Source organism: Colobus angolensis, unplaced genomic scaffold, assembly GCF_000951035.1.
Source record: "Colobus angolensis palliatus isolate OR3802 unplaced genomic scaffold, Cang.pa_1.0 Scaffold215, whole genome shotgun sequence".
Classification (NCBI taxonomy): Eukaryota; Metazoa; Chordata; class Mammalia; order Primates; family Cercopithecidae; genus Colobus; species Colobus angolensis.
Window position 1 is genome coordinate 4,759,001 of NW_012115322.1, and position 16,547 is coordinate 4,775,547.

The 16,547-nt window shown below is 37.7% G+C and overlaps 1 protein-coding gene and 1 pseudogene across 1 annotated transcript in view; one reads left to right on the forward strand and one right to left on the reverse strand.

Annotated features, from left to right (window-relative positions):
- Nucleotides 1-16,547, reverse strand: part of MBD5 (methyl-CpG binding domain protein 5) — a 520,295-nt gene that overhangs the window by 206,716 nt on the left and 297,032 nt on the right. The gene's annotated exons all lie outside the window — the stretch shown is intronic.
- LOC105512598 lies at nt 9,088-11,338 on the forward strand (annotated as a pseudogene).

Below are 16,547 nucleotides of genomic sequence, written 5' to 3' on the forward strand. Positions count from 1 at the left end.
AAAAAAAAAAAAGGATGTTACCCTACGTTGGTGTATTTGACATGTTAAATTACATAGGAGGCACTGTCAAATAAAATGTGATGTTTAAGCTTATTTGTTTTCTATTTGTATTAGTATATGTCATTGATATAAATTTCCAGAATTTTGGAATAAATTTGGAATTTTGATATAAATATTCCAGAAATTACATGACGTTCATAGGACTTTGTCAAAATCCCCTTTTCCAGTTATTATTGTTGTGTGTCACAGAAACAACCAAATTATCTTTTCAAATAAACTGTTATCAGATCCTTAGAAGTTGATGGGCTTATTAATAAAACTATTAATTCAAGATCAAGCAGAACAAAAATTAATTACATGAGACTGAATGAACTTTTATTAGTTTTTATTTGGAATATTGCTTGTTCTTTATTGTTTTGTTTTCCATATTTAAAGAAATGTTTTTCTCTTAAACTATCCTTAGCTTACAGCAATCTTACAGATTATGCCTTTGTAAACAAAATGAAACATTTATTTTTTCCTCTCTGCCTAATCTCTCCAAAATATGGATACATTATTGACTATTATTGTTTTTATGGCAATATAGTTGTTTGTACAAGGTCAATAAAAATATGTCTTTATTATAGCAGGACAGAGCTGGAGACATTGATTATATTACCAAGGCTTTGATTGAAATGGCATATTTTAGAATGAAGTACACAGAATCAGATATGACTAAACAGATTTAAGAAACTAGAGTCAACTTTATAAATTATTGCTTATAAAGCCCTCTTGAGATACCAGTCAGGTATCTGGCTGACAGGGTTCCCATTCTTAAAATTGAATACAGAAGTCTCTTCCTGGGAGGCCCAGGAAACTCTGGATACCTTGGCGACCTAGAGAAGAGAGGAATTCACTCAAATCTGCAGGCATAATAGGTGGCAAAATCTGATGGTGAGTTCTTGGCTTGGTATGCTAGCCTGGGTTTTAAAAGTTTAATCTGAGATTCCTTATGAAAAGTTCAAACAAAGCAAATTTTAAAAGGCCTATGTGATCGATTACCATTCTTGCTATGCTTATTTAAATAATAAGGCCAAATCTAATGACACTAGATTTATTTTGTAATACAAAATTAAAAAGGGGGAAAGATTGTAAAAAATTTTGTTTCAGTGGAAAACCAAAGTGGACCTATTACTAGATTCTAGCTCTGTTCATTGTCTTTGAGGTTTCGTTATATCCTTGTAAACTGGACAGGATCCAGAATTCTAGTTTCCTTTGATATCTGGCTACAAGTGTTCAAACTAACATTCTAATTTTTTCTCCCATCCTTCTGCTTTGGCATCACTACGAACTAAAACTGCCATTTTCCCAAAGCTCTGCAAGCTGAGGCTGGACAACTTGACACGAACTTCAAACAAATTGCCGTAACAGATTGTGTGCAGGCAACCATCATGCTGCTGCTGTTTGGGCCCCTCAGAAAGTTCACCCGATGTCATTGCTAAACACATTCAAATTGCAAACCAGGAAATTTCTTGGGTTGCTTCTCTTACCCTCAGTCGACCATTTAAAGATGCTTTGAGCCCAATATCCAGAAATGTTCTTGACTGGCTGCCTTCTGGACACAGAAACTGGGTTTGTAGACATTAATCTTGGTTTTTCTTTTTCTGTTTCATAGAAATGCCCCTCATTAAATGCCTGATTGTTCATACATCCGGCAGATATCCTCTACCAAACGAGGAATGGACTTCTATTACTCAAAGGAAAGAAGATTGACTCTTCTTTCTTTTGAACCATAGGGAGGATTGACAGAAACTCCCTCCTTTGACTAAACATTAGTTAGGCTCCTCTGAGTCCTCCTCTCAACAAAGCTTCAATCTTGGACTCCATCCTTAGTCTAGGGACTCTGCCTGTTTAGTCCACTTAAAGCAAGTATCCTGCTGGATCAGTTTAGCAAAAATCTCCCATCCTTGGTATCTGATCATATGGCCTGCCTTTTAAAATAACCCTGTGACGTCAGTTTAGCCAGAATTCTCCTTACCCCTGATGTTTCCTTTCAGTAATTTTCCATCCACTGACACCCACTCTGCTCCTTGGCTATAGATACCCACTGCCCTTATTGGAGTTAGAGTTGGGCCCAATCTGTCTCTCCCACTGCAGCCCCCAGTGCAGTCGTCCCTGAACAAAGTCTTCTTTATTGTTCCATAATTTTTTCTTTAACGTAGTCCAAAATACTAGCTATTAGAATGAAAAGAAGCTTGAAAAGCTTTATTAAGGATGTCGGTATCTCAACTAATTTTGCAACCCACAATGTACTAGAATTGATTCAGTGATGCTAGACTTTTTTAATATTGAGAAACAGTTTGCTGCTGGTTAAGTACTGACTCTTGTGCCAGAAAGCCTGGGATTAAATTTTGGCTCAGGTACTTACTTACTGTGGCACTTTTGGGCAAATTGCTTAACTGTTGTGTGCCTGCATTTCCTCACCTATTTGTTAATGTTAATATTACCTATTTAATTGGATTGCTTTGACGATTAAATGAATTAATATATGTAAAACACTTAAAACAGTGTCTGGGTACAGTAAATACTATTTAGGTGTTAGCTGCTATTATTATTATTATTATTACATTGACGCTTATCTTTCCTGAGATTTCAGACTCCTAGAAATCAGGGAGATCTGCAGTGTGGATATATGGCTGTGGAAAATCTCTGAATCCTGGAATATCAGCTGAGAGATTGATGAGGGCATTATAGGTTGGCTCAGTTCATCAGCATTAAGCTTTGAGGTCCTTTGTACTCTATTGCCCCCTCAGTACTTTAAAGATTTCTTTTGAGCTTGATAATCTCTATTAAAAATGTCCACATCAAGTGTTTCTGACACCTAATTAATTCATTAGATAAAAGTATAAATATTTTCTGTTATAAATAATTTTTGATAATAAAAAAAGAAAAAGATATCCAAATCTATTCAGAGTGAGCAAACTGTATTTGCAACATGCTGTATATTGTGATATATTACAATCCACTGGTAGGTTTGATTAGGTTGAACCACATGAAATTGCCCATAATCAATCATTTTTGACTCACAAAAATGACAGATCTTTTCAAATTGTTAAACCTAGTATTTCCTGAAATTTACTTTAGACAAAGAATATATGCTTTTATTTTTTCTTATTAATATTCTACACTTTTCTTTTTTGTCGGTTAAAATAACTAAGAAATGATGTGGACAGATAAGGTCAACAACAGCAAACGAAATCATTCTTATATGAAATAACACTCTGGAACTGGTAATCTCCTCTTTGTCTTTGCCTTTAACCTCTAATACTTCCCCTTGCTCCCTGCTGTGCTGTTGTGGTAAGCCGCCTGGCCTGACATGTAGCCACACAGACTTTTTCCCTACCAACTTTGCATATATTAGCAACCAAATGCTGTGCCTTTGTTTAGAATATTGCTTTTTTAAGTATGCTTGGAAAGATTTTCTGGCAGGGCAACCTTATTCTTCAGAAGCTTAAATGGCTTGAATATACTAATTAACGAAACACCAAATTGTTTGTCTGATTTACTGCTCAATGCCTTTTGTAATGATTTGCTGGATTTGCTAAAATTCAGAAGGTTCCACTTATTAAAAACCAATAGCAGCTCCAATTATTTTGCTGGTCATTTGCAATCTGGTGATCTGCAATCATTATTTCACTTTCTGAGACCAACTAAAAATATAAATAATATCTTCAAATTTTATTTTTGAATCGTTCTATAAATAAAGATATATAATATATAATAATGTATAACATATAATGTATATATGATATAATGAAACATATACATTTTAGTGTGGTATATCATTTTACTTTTCACTTTAGTTTGAAAAGAGTAAGATGAAAGTAACCATGCTTTCAAAATAAAACAGAAGCCTGGGCAAGATAGTGAGACCCCATTTCTAAAAAAATAAAAAAAAAAATTAGCCAGGTAGGGTGGTGTACATTGTAGCCCCAGCTACTCAGGAGGCTGAGGTGGATCACTTGAAACCAGGAGGTTGAGGCTGCAGTGAGCCATGACGGCACCACTGCACACTAGCTTGAGTGACAGAGTAAGACCGTGTCTCCAGAAAACCCCAAAAAACAAATGAACAAAAACCCAAAACAGAATTGCTTTAATATCTGGATAGAAAAATAATCCAATCTAAGTCACACATCTATATGTAATTAAATGGACTTGATATAAGTTTAAGTCTCTTCAGCAGAACATTGACTTTAAAAAATTAGGTCTCTATTAGCAAGAGCTATTAATAACAGCAAGAAGCATGGAGAAAATATTGCTCTAGCCTGTTCTGTGTCTTAGGTAGCTTTAAAGGTTAAAATAAAAGGCTTTTTGATGGGAAGGGAAAGTCTTCATTCCAGATTGCTCCAAAAGGAAAAAGTGAGCATTAATAGAAAGATATGGTCTGGAGGCAGTGATCACTTGGAACAATAATACAGAACTTAACACTATGAGCAAATCACAAATCCAACTAAAATCACCAGTATTTTCCCACCTCCAATCTATTCTTCATGCCCAAAGCAAGCGGATGTTTTTCAAAATATGAATCTGAGCATAGTATCTGCCATTTATAAAGACTCAATAGCTTTATGTTATTCTTGAACTTAAAAATATATTCACATGGTCTTATACAGCTAGTATCATTACAGTAGGTAGCTAGTCACACACGAGCAGGGCAGGAGAGTGCCCCCCACCCCCAACCAAGAATGTCAGGCAACCATCAGGTGATCGTCAGGCGGATGGTCTGTCTCCCTAAAATAATAATCGGTCACAGCTGGTGCCAGGGAAAGGCAATCTCCCAATAGATAAAAACACCTGAAACTGGTGATCAGCAGCTTTCTGGTAAGATCTCAGGAGTTAGGCAAGTGGGTGCAAGCATATACACTAAGAGGCAAAATGGCAGAGTTTAACTGGTATATGACCTTCTTCTAAGGACACGAGATTGGTAAGGAAAGAATGCCTCAAGTGAGCACATGTACAACTCTGGTAAATACACTATGCATACAGCCCCTCCCAAGTGCTGGTAGGCCACTGCTCAGGAGGACAGCCCACCCCAAGGGAAGAATCAGGGGAAAAGGGACGTAATTCCCCCAGAAACATGCCAACATATAAAATCCCAAGTCAAAGGTCAAACCACACACTTGATCTGTCAAATCACCTGCTTGGTCCTCTTCCAAGTGTACTTTACTTCGTTTCCTTCCTGCTTGAAAGCTTTTTAATAAACTTTCACTCCTGCTCTAAAACTTGCCTCAGTCTCTCACTCTGCCCTGTTGAATTCTTTCGTCTGAGGAGGTAAGAACCGAGGTTGTTGCAAACCCATACGGATTCACCACTGCTAACAGTATGATTCAGTTACTTAATTCCTCTAACAACTTCCTATCCATGGACACTCTTCACCAGTTACTTCATTTGATCTTCCAGACACACTGTCCCTTTAGTCCCTGGTACCTTCTATGTCCCTTCCAGCTACACAGGCTCCTGTTATGCTTTTCTGGCTAGAATGTGCTTTCTTTCCTTCTTGACTCAGTTAACTGATATTCTACTGGCAATTAACGATAAGATAGTTTGGTTTATTGTGATATTGGCTTATGAATGAAGTGCTTTGGGGGTACAGAGGTGTCCCTCCATCTTAGTTACCAGCAATAGAACCCAACTTGTAATTTCAGCAGAAAATACATTTATTAAAGGATAGGAAGCACCTCACATAATTCTTCAGGATGCTATAGAAACAGCTTTGGAAGTTACCCAACCAGGAAAGGAGCGTGCAGCATGCAATGCTACTGTCTGGAAGCTGCAAGATATATGTTGCCACTATAATAACTTTTCTGTTATATTTGGAAACTGGAAGTAGCTGCTACTGCTGCTTCAGAAATGAAGACTCCAGAAATGGAGTCTGTAGTCTACGTTTTTTTCATGTCTCTAATTTTTGTTTCAAAGTCTGTGGTGAGTATGCCTGATTGGCAGTCCTGTTTATGGACTTATGCCCAATGTGTAAGAGAGGCTGGGAGAGTAAGTAGTAGGCATTTTAAGTTGTAAGATAGAAAATATCTCTGATTCAGAATGTAGGGTACTCCCTAAACCCAGAAAGAGAGCTCTAATACTAATTATCCAAGAATAACAAATATCCGCTAGCTGAGGAATACAGACAGAATTGAGAAAACCTTTTCAAGGAAGGTAATATTTTAGTTGTGTCTAGGTTTTTCTTCTTTTTTTCTGCTTTTTGTTAAGCAAGACTTTGTCAAGCAAAGTCTTGATGATAGGGAGGCCACTGCAGGAAGAGAAGAGAGAATAGCATTGGTTCTTAAGCATCTTTAGAATCAAATGAAGAGCTTTATAAAAAACAATCCCCCTGGCCAGTGCAATGGCTCATGTCTGTAATCCCAGCACTTTGGGAGGCCAAGGCGGATGGACCGTATGTCAGGAGTTTGAGACCAGCCTAGACAACATGACAAAACGCTGTCTCTACTAAAAAATACAAAAAATTAGCTGGGCGTGGTGCTGGGCACCTGTAATCCCAGCTACTTGGGAAGCTGAGGCAGGAGAATTTCTTGAACCTGGGAGGCGGAGGTTATAGTGAGCTGAGATCGTGCCACTGCACTCCAGCCTGGGCAACAAGAGTGAACTCCAACTTCAAAAAAAAAATAAAACCGCAACGTAGTCACTTATTTAATAGGTGTGGCCTGAGTCCCTGATATCTCTGATATCTCATATTACTATCAGGATATTCTGTGACAATCATTTGGTTAAGTATCTGTGAAAGCAAAAGCACTGACACATAAAATAGATGGTCTGCTTAAGAGAAAGCAGTGGTGTTGCTTTCTCTTAAGTGGTGCTCGGGGAGATCAGAGATGAGGCAAGAAAGCAAACTATGGGCAAATATAAAAGGTTATGACTGACTTCCTGAAGCATTTAAAGTGTATTCTACAGGCCCTCAGATATTTTTGAAAATGGAGATAACCCATAATAGAAACTTGTTAACTCTGCATGTGAGTAAAACATAACATGATACTTCAGTGAACAAAACAGGAAACGACTGGATATCAGTTATTAAAACAAAACAAAATACCCAAGGAAATGGAATAAAACTGAGCCTTTTATATATCTTGTATGCAGGTACCTGAAGGCTTAATCAAGCAATAGATCCAGAAGGTCGGTCCTTCATTTTTTCAGGTAAATTAGAATAGAGTATTAGTAGTCAGTGAACATTTGGACAGAATAGAGGGTTGCAGGAGCAAAGAAGAACTCCTAAAGTTCCAAACAACTTTAGACAAAGTTCTTTAAAGAAAGTTCTTTAGGCCAGGCATGGTGGCTCATTCCTGTAATCCCAGCACTTTGGGAGGCTGGATCACATGAGGCAGGTGGATCACATGAGGCAGGTGGATCACATGAGGCCAGGAGTTCAAGACCATTCTGACCAACATGGAGAAACCCTGTCTCTACTAAAAATACAGAAATTAGCCGGGTGTGGTGGTGCATGCCTGGAATCCCAGCTACTCAGGAGCCTGAGGCAGAAGAATTGCTTGAACCCGGGAGGCAGAGGTTGCAGAGAGCCAGATCATGCCACTGCACTCCAGCCTGAGTGACAGAGCAAGACTCTGTTTCCAAAAAAAAAAAAGGAAAAAGTTCTTTAAACAGAGGACAAAACAAAGCCCACCTTCTGCCGGGAGGTTCTGGGAAGAAACTGCTAGAGAAGGAAAAGGGCTTGGTTTGGCCTAGCATATCCTGGGTTAACTGGGGGACCATCAAGGATGGGGAAAGGAGAAAGTTTTCCCATCCTTGCTTTGTCACATTGGGTTTGGAGGCAGTAGCATGACTACAACTGAGATTGGCTGTAACCCAGAATTGCTTATTCTCTTTCCTTGTATATGACCTACAGAATGTCATGTATATAAACAGGTGTACTTATGTTAGGTTGTGCCTATTCATACATGTTGGCACTAAGTCTATACATACAATATTGATATATGAGGATGCTGTAATTTATTGACATGCAGTGTACAAAGTGGTTTATGGCATGATGCCAATTTCTAGAGCTACAAGTAATATATTGATAAATTATAAATCACACAGTAATAAAGTTCCTTCTGAGAAGAAGAAGAGAGGTTTATGGGATAATGTCCAAAAGATAATAGCCCAGACTTACGTCTGGAATGGATGCGGAGTGAGGAGCTCCCCAGTGAAACAACCATAACTGGTAAAAAAAAATTATAAAAATATAATCATTTAAAATCTCTGAAAATTGTCTCAAGGGCACACAGCCAATGAGGAAACATTTATGCAAGACAATTTCCTAACTCTTGGGAAGAACAATGAGAATCACTGGCACTTGAGTCACAACCCACTCCTTTCCTCACTCCCACTCACCAGCTCAGCAGGACAGAGGCTCCACTACAGGTACGTGTGGTTAAGATTACAGGGCTCCCCTTCTCCCCACCTCCCAGCCAAGGGCTCTGATATCTTCCACAGAGAGGCAAGCCATCAACATTTCTCATGACCCCAGCTATGTATTGCAGATGTAAAATTCCAGTCAAGTACAGTTGAGAGGCCAGGGGTTCCCTTTCTGCACCAAGACCTTACCTGTAGAGCAAAAGTTCTTCTACTCCAGGTGAGGTAGACTGAGAACACTGGAGCTTAAAACATCCATGCTCCAGCTCACCCTTAGGGCACAGGTTCCATGCTGGGAGAGGCAAGTCAAGAGATTAGAGGCTACTCCTCTGCACACTGCTCTGCTCAGCTCATAAAACAGGTTTACCACCGCATGAAAAGTGGGCTGCTGTTCCTAACCTTAGCTTCATGCTAGTAGTTCCAAGATTTTGCCCAGGGGGAGGAGAATGTCATAAGAACAGAGAACTCCAAAGCTCTCCCCAAGAGAACTGACTTTATTGAGAATAGAGTGTGGGAGAGTTCAAGCCCAAGAGTGCTCTTAAAACAATGAAGATTTTGATGGTAAGCAAGAGGAGGCTAGTATCTCCATGAGAGAAATAAGCTAAGTAGTAGGTCATTTCAGTGAACAATAGGAAATGACTGGATATCAGTTATTAAACAAAACAGAAAAACACGCCCAAGAACATGAAGGTATTTACCAGAGAAAATCAAAGAGACAGCCAAGAACAATCCTCCTGGCTTCAGAATAAACTTCAAAGAATGGCCTCAAAATTAGTTCAGTATAGGGGACAGAATTTAATTGGAACAGACTGTAGAGCAATTTGTTCCCTGGGGTATTATTAGAAACAACAGAGCATTACCCCAGCAATTACCAGAGCTTAACAGGTAGGTATGATACTGATAGAAGCAAACAGCATAACAGATCAGGGAAAGAGACAGTCAAAGGGAGTCTGTCATAGCTACTGTCATCCCAGGAGGACTATATGCATGGGAAACGCTTGTGCTCTGAAGAGAAACATCAGAAGCTTCACATAGGTGGTGAATAGACTTTGTTAAAATAGTCCAGAGAAGTCATTAAATGAATAAACAGGCCAACAACAATGAGTACTGAGGACTAATATTCAGAATTACTACAATATGCTATCCAGAAAGTCCAGTTTTCAATAAAATATTATAAGATATGCAAAGAGGCCAGACACGGTAACTCATGCCTGTAAATCCCAGCACATTGGGAGGCTGAGGTGGGCAGATCACTTGAAGTCAGGAGTTCCAGACCAGCCTGGCCAACATGGTGAAACCCTGTTTCTACTAAAAGAACAAAAAATAAAAATAATTAGTGGGGTGTGGTGGCAGGTGCCTGTAATCCCAGCTATTTGGGAGGCTGAGGCACGAGAATTGCTTGAACCTGGGATGTGGACGTTGCAGTGAGCCGAGATTGTGCCGCTGTACTCCAGTCCAGCCTGGGCGACAGAGCGAGACTCCATCTCCAAAAAAAAAGAGAGACAGAGAGAGAGAGACATGCAAGAAACAAGACAGTTCAGCTCATACACAGGAAAAAAATAGTGAACACAAACTGCCTGTGAGAGGACCCAGGTTTCAGACTAAACAGACAAAGATTTTAAAGGAGCCATTACAAATGTGATATATTTGAAGAACTAAAGCAAACTATGCTTAAAGAACAAAAGGAAAGTATTATTATAACATTTTAACAGATATATAATATTAATAAAGAGACAGAAATTACAAAAAAAGAAATCGGGCAATTGTGGCCGGCCAGGTGTGGTGTGTGGGTTTGTGGCCTGTGCTTTGCAATGCAAGTGGGTGGCATGGCTTCTCTCCTCCCCTGCCTCCATCTGGATCACGAGTGCCAGTGCTTCAGCATTAGAGAAAGAGATTGGCCCAGAATCGTTTCCAGTCAATGAGCACTATTTTGGGTTAGTCAATTTTGGGAATACCTGCAATGGGCACTTTTGGGTTAGTCAATTTGGGGAATATATGCAATTTTGGGAATTCAGTACTTCATGTGCTTTATTTTTGTCATCCATTTCAGGAAAAAGTTCTAGCATACAAGACAACCTAGGAAGAAGGAAAATTTTAATGTGCTCAGCAACTTTCTTCCACAGTGTAGCCACACAGAAGGAAAAGGTTGAAGTAATATCTCCCGAGAAGTTCAAAACAAGATTACAGAAAGAAAATGAGCTTTTCTGCAAGCAACAAGATGCCCATGGGTTCTTAAATTACCTACTAAATACAATTGCTGATATTTTATAAGAAGAGAGAAGGCAGGATAAACAAAATGGTCACTTACCAAATGGTAATATTGATACTGAAAATAACAACAGCACACCAGACTCAATGTAGTTCATGAAATTTTTCAGAAAACATTAACTAATGAAACCAGATGTATTACTTGTGAAACTATAGGAGCAAAGACGAAGATTTTAAAGAACTTCCTGTGATGTAGAACAAAATGCATCAGTTATTCACTGTTTAAGGGTTTTTAGCAACACAGAAACTCTATGAAGTGAATACAAACATTACTGTGAAGAATGTTGTAGCAAACAGGAAGCACATGAATGAAAGTTTAAAAACCACCCATGATTATATCTCTACATCTGAAACGATTTAAATATATAGATTAAATTCACTGATGTACGAAACTTTCTTACTAGGTAGTTTTTCGTTTGGAACTTTGTCTGTGTAACACTTCAGAGGATGCAACCAATCCAGACAGAATGCACACGACCTTGTTGCTATTATGATGTGGAAGTGGTCACAGGTGAGGCCATTATATTGTAATAGTTAAGAATCAAGATTTCTGCTTGTCCTTTGATGACACTGTAGAAAAAAATGAATGTACAAATTACTGAAGAATTCTATGTATTGCTCAGATATCACAAAGAACTCAGAGTCTGGTTACATTCTGTTCTATTAGTCTTGGAACTCAGTGGAGACTGTGAGGAGGAGACACTTTCTGCCTTATTTCTCCTCTGGTTATTTTGGAGAGAATCAATCACTAATTTTTCAAGAAAATAGAAATGCAGGAAGGTCAAAAGCCACTAATACTCTTTGCACACAATAAAGCAAAGGATTTTGATGATATGGATTTTGAAAAAAGAGAAAGGTGGAAATTCTGGACGGAAATAAATATATAATATAATTAAGTAAGAAATTCACTAGAAGGGCGTGGTCATAGATTTCAGTTGGTAGAATAAAGAATCAGTGAACACAATGATAGATTGATAGAGATTATGTAATGAAAAGACAGAGAAAAAAGAATGTAGTAAACAACAGAGCCTCAGAGAAATATGGGACACCACTGAACACAGCAGCATATGCATAAGAGGGGTACCAGAAGGAGATAAGAGAAAGAAACAAAATAATACTCAAAGAAATAATGGCTGGAAACTTCCAAAATTTGATGAAAATTCATTAATTGACCTATTGAAGAAGCTCAACAAATTCCCAGTAGGATGAGGACAGAGAGAATCATACTCAGACACATCAAAGTGAAAATGTTCAAGGGAGAGAAAATCTTGAATGCAGTAAGAGAAAAATACTTCCTCACATACAAGGGAAGCTCAGCAAAATCAATGGCTGACTTCTCATCAGAAACAATGGAGACCAGAAGGCAGTGGGATGATATAAACAAAGTGCTGACGGGAAAACAAAACCCCAAAACTTGTTACTTAAAAATTTTAATTCTGGGCTGGACATGGTGGCTCACGTCTGTAATCCCAACATGTTGGGAGGCTGATGTGTGTGGATCACTGGAGGCCAGGAGTTCAAGACCAGCTTGGGCAACGTGGTGAAACCCTGTCTCTACTAAAAATACAAAAAAATCATCTGGGTCTGGTGGTGTGTGGCTGTAATATCAGCTACCTGGGAGGCTGAGGCAAGAGAATCCCTTGAACACGGGAGGTGGAGGTTGCAGTGAGCCGAGATCGCACTGCTGCACTCCAGCCTGGGCGATGGAGCCAGCTCTATCTCAAAAAAAAAAAAAAAAAAAAAAATCTTCATTCTGGCAAAACTCTATTTCAAAAAGGAAGGTGAAATAAGTATGTTCCCAAGGAAACTGAAACTGAGAAAATTTATTGATAACACATCTATCTACATTATAAGAAACACTAAAGAAACTTCTTCAAGAATCCAGTTGATAATTTGACATCAAGAAAACGAAAAGGGGCAGCACAAGTAAAAGTAATTATAAAAGATACAACGAATGCATACTTCGTCTCCTTCTTTCCTTGACTGAAAAAGAAATTGTACAAAACAATATTGTAGGATAAAGTACTGTTGGGCCTATCACATATATAAATATATTTGACAAGAATAACATAAAGGAGCACAGAATAAGCATGTGACAAAATCTAACACCTCTTCATGTTAAAAATATTCAACAAACAAGAAGTAGAAGAGCACTTCCTCACCCATTAAAGGGCAGTTATGGAAAATCCACAGTTCATATCATACTTAATGGTGAATGAATGCATGTTTTCCCCCCAGATCAGGAACAAAAAATATCTAGTCTTGCCACTTCTATTCAACATTATGCTGGAAGTTCTAGCCAAAAAAACTAGACAAGAAAATGAAATAAAAGGCACACAGATTGGGAAAGAGTAAGATAGAGGTAATACTACCTCTATTTAAGATGATATGATCTTTTTTAAAAGAATTTTTGTAGGTACATAGTAGGTGTATGTATTTACGGGGTACATGGGATGTTTTGATACAGACATGCAATGTGAAATAAGCCCATCATGGAGACTGGGGTATCCATCCCCTCAGACATTTATCCTTTGAGATATAAACCATTACATTCTTTAAGTTTAAAATATACAATTAAGTTATTATTAACTATAGTCACTCTATTGTGACTATAGATTTTATTCATTCTTTATAGTTTTTGTACACATTAGCCATCCCCACCTCTCCCCCAATCCCCCTACTACCCTTTCCAGCCTCTAGCAACCATAGCCTCCTGGGTAGTTAGGACTACAGACATGTGCCACTATGCCTGGCTTTTTTTTTTTTTGTTTTGTGAGGCAAAGTTTCACTATGTTGCCCAGGCTGGTCTCGAACTCCTGGGCTCAAGTGATCTGCCTGACCTCAGCTTCTCAAAGTGTTGGGATTAGAGTCATGAGGCACACTGTACCCAGCCAAATGTTTTGTTTGATTCCACAAATAAGTGAGAGCATGCATTGTTTGTCTCTCTGTGCCTGACTTATTTCACTTAGCATAATGATCTCTAGTTTCATCCATGTTGTTGCAAATGACTGGATCCCATTCTTTTGTTATGGCTGAATGGTACCCTGTTGTGTACAGGTGCCACATTTTCTTTTTCCATTCATCTGTTCATGAACACTTGGCCTGCTTCCGAATCTCTAGTTATTGTAAACAGTGCTGCAACAAACATGGGAGTGCATAGATATATCTTCAATATGCTGATTTCCTTTCTTTTGGGTATATACTCAGCAGTGAGATTGCTGGATCATATGGTAGCTCTATTTTTAGTTTTTAAAGGAACCTCCAGACTGTTGTACATAGTGGCTGTACTAACTTGCACTCCCACCAACATTGTAGGAGGGTTCCCTTTTTTCCACATCCTAGCTAGCATTTGTTATTGCCTATCTTTTGGATATAAGCCATTTTAATTGGAGTGAGAGGATATCTCATTGTAGTCTTGATTTGCATTTCTGATGATTAATGATAGAGCATGCTTTCATATACCTGTTTGCTATTTGTATGTCTTCTTTTGAGAAATGTCTATCCAATCAAATCTTTTGCCCATTTTTTTAAATTGGATTGTTAGATTTTTGTCCTGTAAAGTTTCTGAGCTCCTTACATATTCTGGTTATTAATCCTTTGTCAGATAGGTAGTTTGCAAATATTTTCTCCCATTCTGTTTGTTGTCTCTTCACTTTCTTGACTGTTTCCTTTGCTGTGCAGAAGCTTTTTAACTTAATGTGATCCCATTTGTCCATTTTTGCTATGGCTGCTTGTGCTCATGGGATGTTGCTCAAGAAATATTTGCCCAGATCAATGTCTTAGAGAGCTGCTCCAATGTTTTCTTGTAGTAATTTCATAGTTTGAGGTCTTGGGTGTAAGTCTTTAATGTAGTTTGATTCGGTTTTTGTTTTTGGTGAGAGATGGGGGTCTAGTTTCATTCTTTGCATATGAATATTGAGTTTTCCCAGCACCAATTATTGAAAAGACTATCTCTTCCCCCAGCATATGCTTCTGGTACTTTTGTCAAAAATGAGTTCACTGTATGTGTATGGATTTGTTTCTAGGTTTTCAATTCTGTTCCACTGGTCTGTGTGTCTGTTTTTCTGCCAATACCATGCTGTTTCGGGTTACTATAAATCTGTAGTATATTTGAAGTCAGGTAATGTGATTTCTGCAGTTTTGTTCTTTTGCTTAGAATAGCTTTGGTTACTTTGGATTTTTTGTGATTCCATATAAATTTTAGGATTTTTTTTCTATTTCTGTGAAGGATGTCATTGGTATTTTGATAGGCATTACACTGATTTTATACATAAGAAAGCCAAAGGAATGTTCTAAAAATCTACAAAAATTAACAAGTTCAGCAAGATTGCAGGATACAAGATCAATACACAAAAATCAATCATTTTCTTTTGGCATTGACTCAGTGTTAAAAAAATTGGTTATTTTCTCTAAACTGGCAATGAATAATCTGAAATGAAATAATAAAACAATTCCATCTAAAATTGTATTAAAAATTAAAATATTTGTGAATAAATTTAACATAGGAAGAGTAAAATTACATTTTAAAAACTACAAAATGTCAGTGAAAGAAATTAAAGACTTAAGTGAATACAAAGACAGCTCATGTTCATGGATCTCAGCTCTACTGTTGTTAAGATGATAAAATTCTCCAAATTGATCTCCTGATTCAATGTAATCTCTATCAAAATCTCAGCTGACTTCATTGCTGAAATTGGTAAGTTGATCTTAAAATTCACATGGAAATTGATGGAACGTAGAATAGCCCAAACGCACCATTTTAAAAAACAGGAACAAAATTGGAGAACTCTTACCTCATTTCAAACATATCAAAGCTACAGTAATTAAGATAGTGTGGTACCTACAAAAAGACAGACACATACAGATCAAGGGAATAGACATCATGACAGATAAATAACAGCATGTATTGACAAAGATGTGGAGAAACTGAAACCCTCATACACTCTTGGTAGGACTGTAAATGGTGCAGCTGTTTTGGAAAACAGCCTAACAGTCTCTCAAATGTTAAACATAAAGTTAACATATGAGTCAGTAATTCTATGCCTAGATATATAACAAAGAGCAATGAAAATATATATTTACATAAAAACTTGTACACAAATATTTATAGTATTATTCACAATGGCTAAAAAGTAGAAACAAGTCAAATATTCATTAATTGATGAATAAAATAAAATGTGGTATATTCATAACTGAAATATTATTTGGTAATAGAAAAGAAAAAATTACTGATACATGCTACAATACTGATGAACATTAAAAATACTGTACTAAGTAAAAGAAGGAAATGAGAAAATAATGAGCGGGGAACAGCCTGGGGTGGTCACACTGAAAACACACAGTCATTAGGCTTAATATTGATAAGCCAAGAGAAGGTCAGTAAAGGTATGAGGAGACTGATAATTTGTATTGAGGCCTGTTTCATCTAGAAGTCAAGGCAGTGTAACGGTGAATTCTATCAGATGCCCAGTACTTTAAACTGCTCTAGTTCCCCTTTTTTATTCTGAAGTTTCTAAAACCTGTTAAAAGCCAGGAATCTCATTATTAAGAATCAGGAAGAAGTTGAATCCCTGAATAAACCAATAACAGCCTCTGAAATTGAGGCAATAATTAATAGTCTACCAACCAAAAAAAAGTCCAGGACCAGAGAGATTCACAGCCGAATTCTACCAGAGGTACAAGGAGGAGCGGGTACCGTTCTTTCTGAAATTATTCCAATCAATGGAAAAAGAGGGAATCCTCCCTAACTCATTTTATGAGGCCAACATCATCCTGATACCAAAGCCTGACAGAGACACAAGAGAAAAAGAGAATTTTAGACCAATATACCTGATGAACATCAATGCAAAAATCCTCAATAAAATACTGGCAAACCG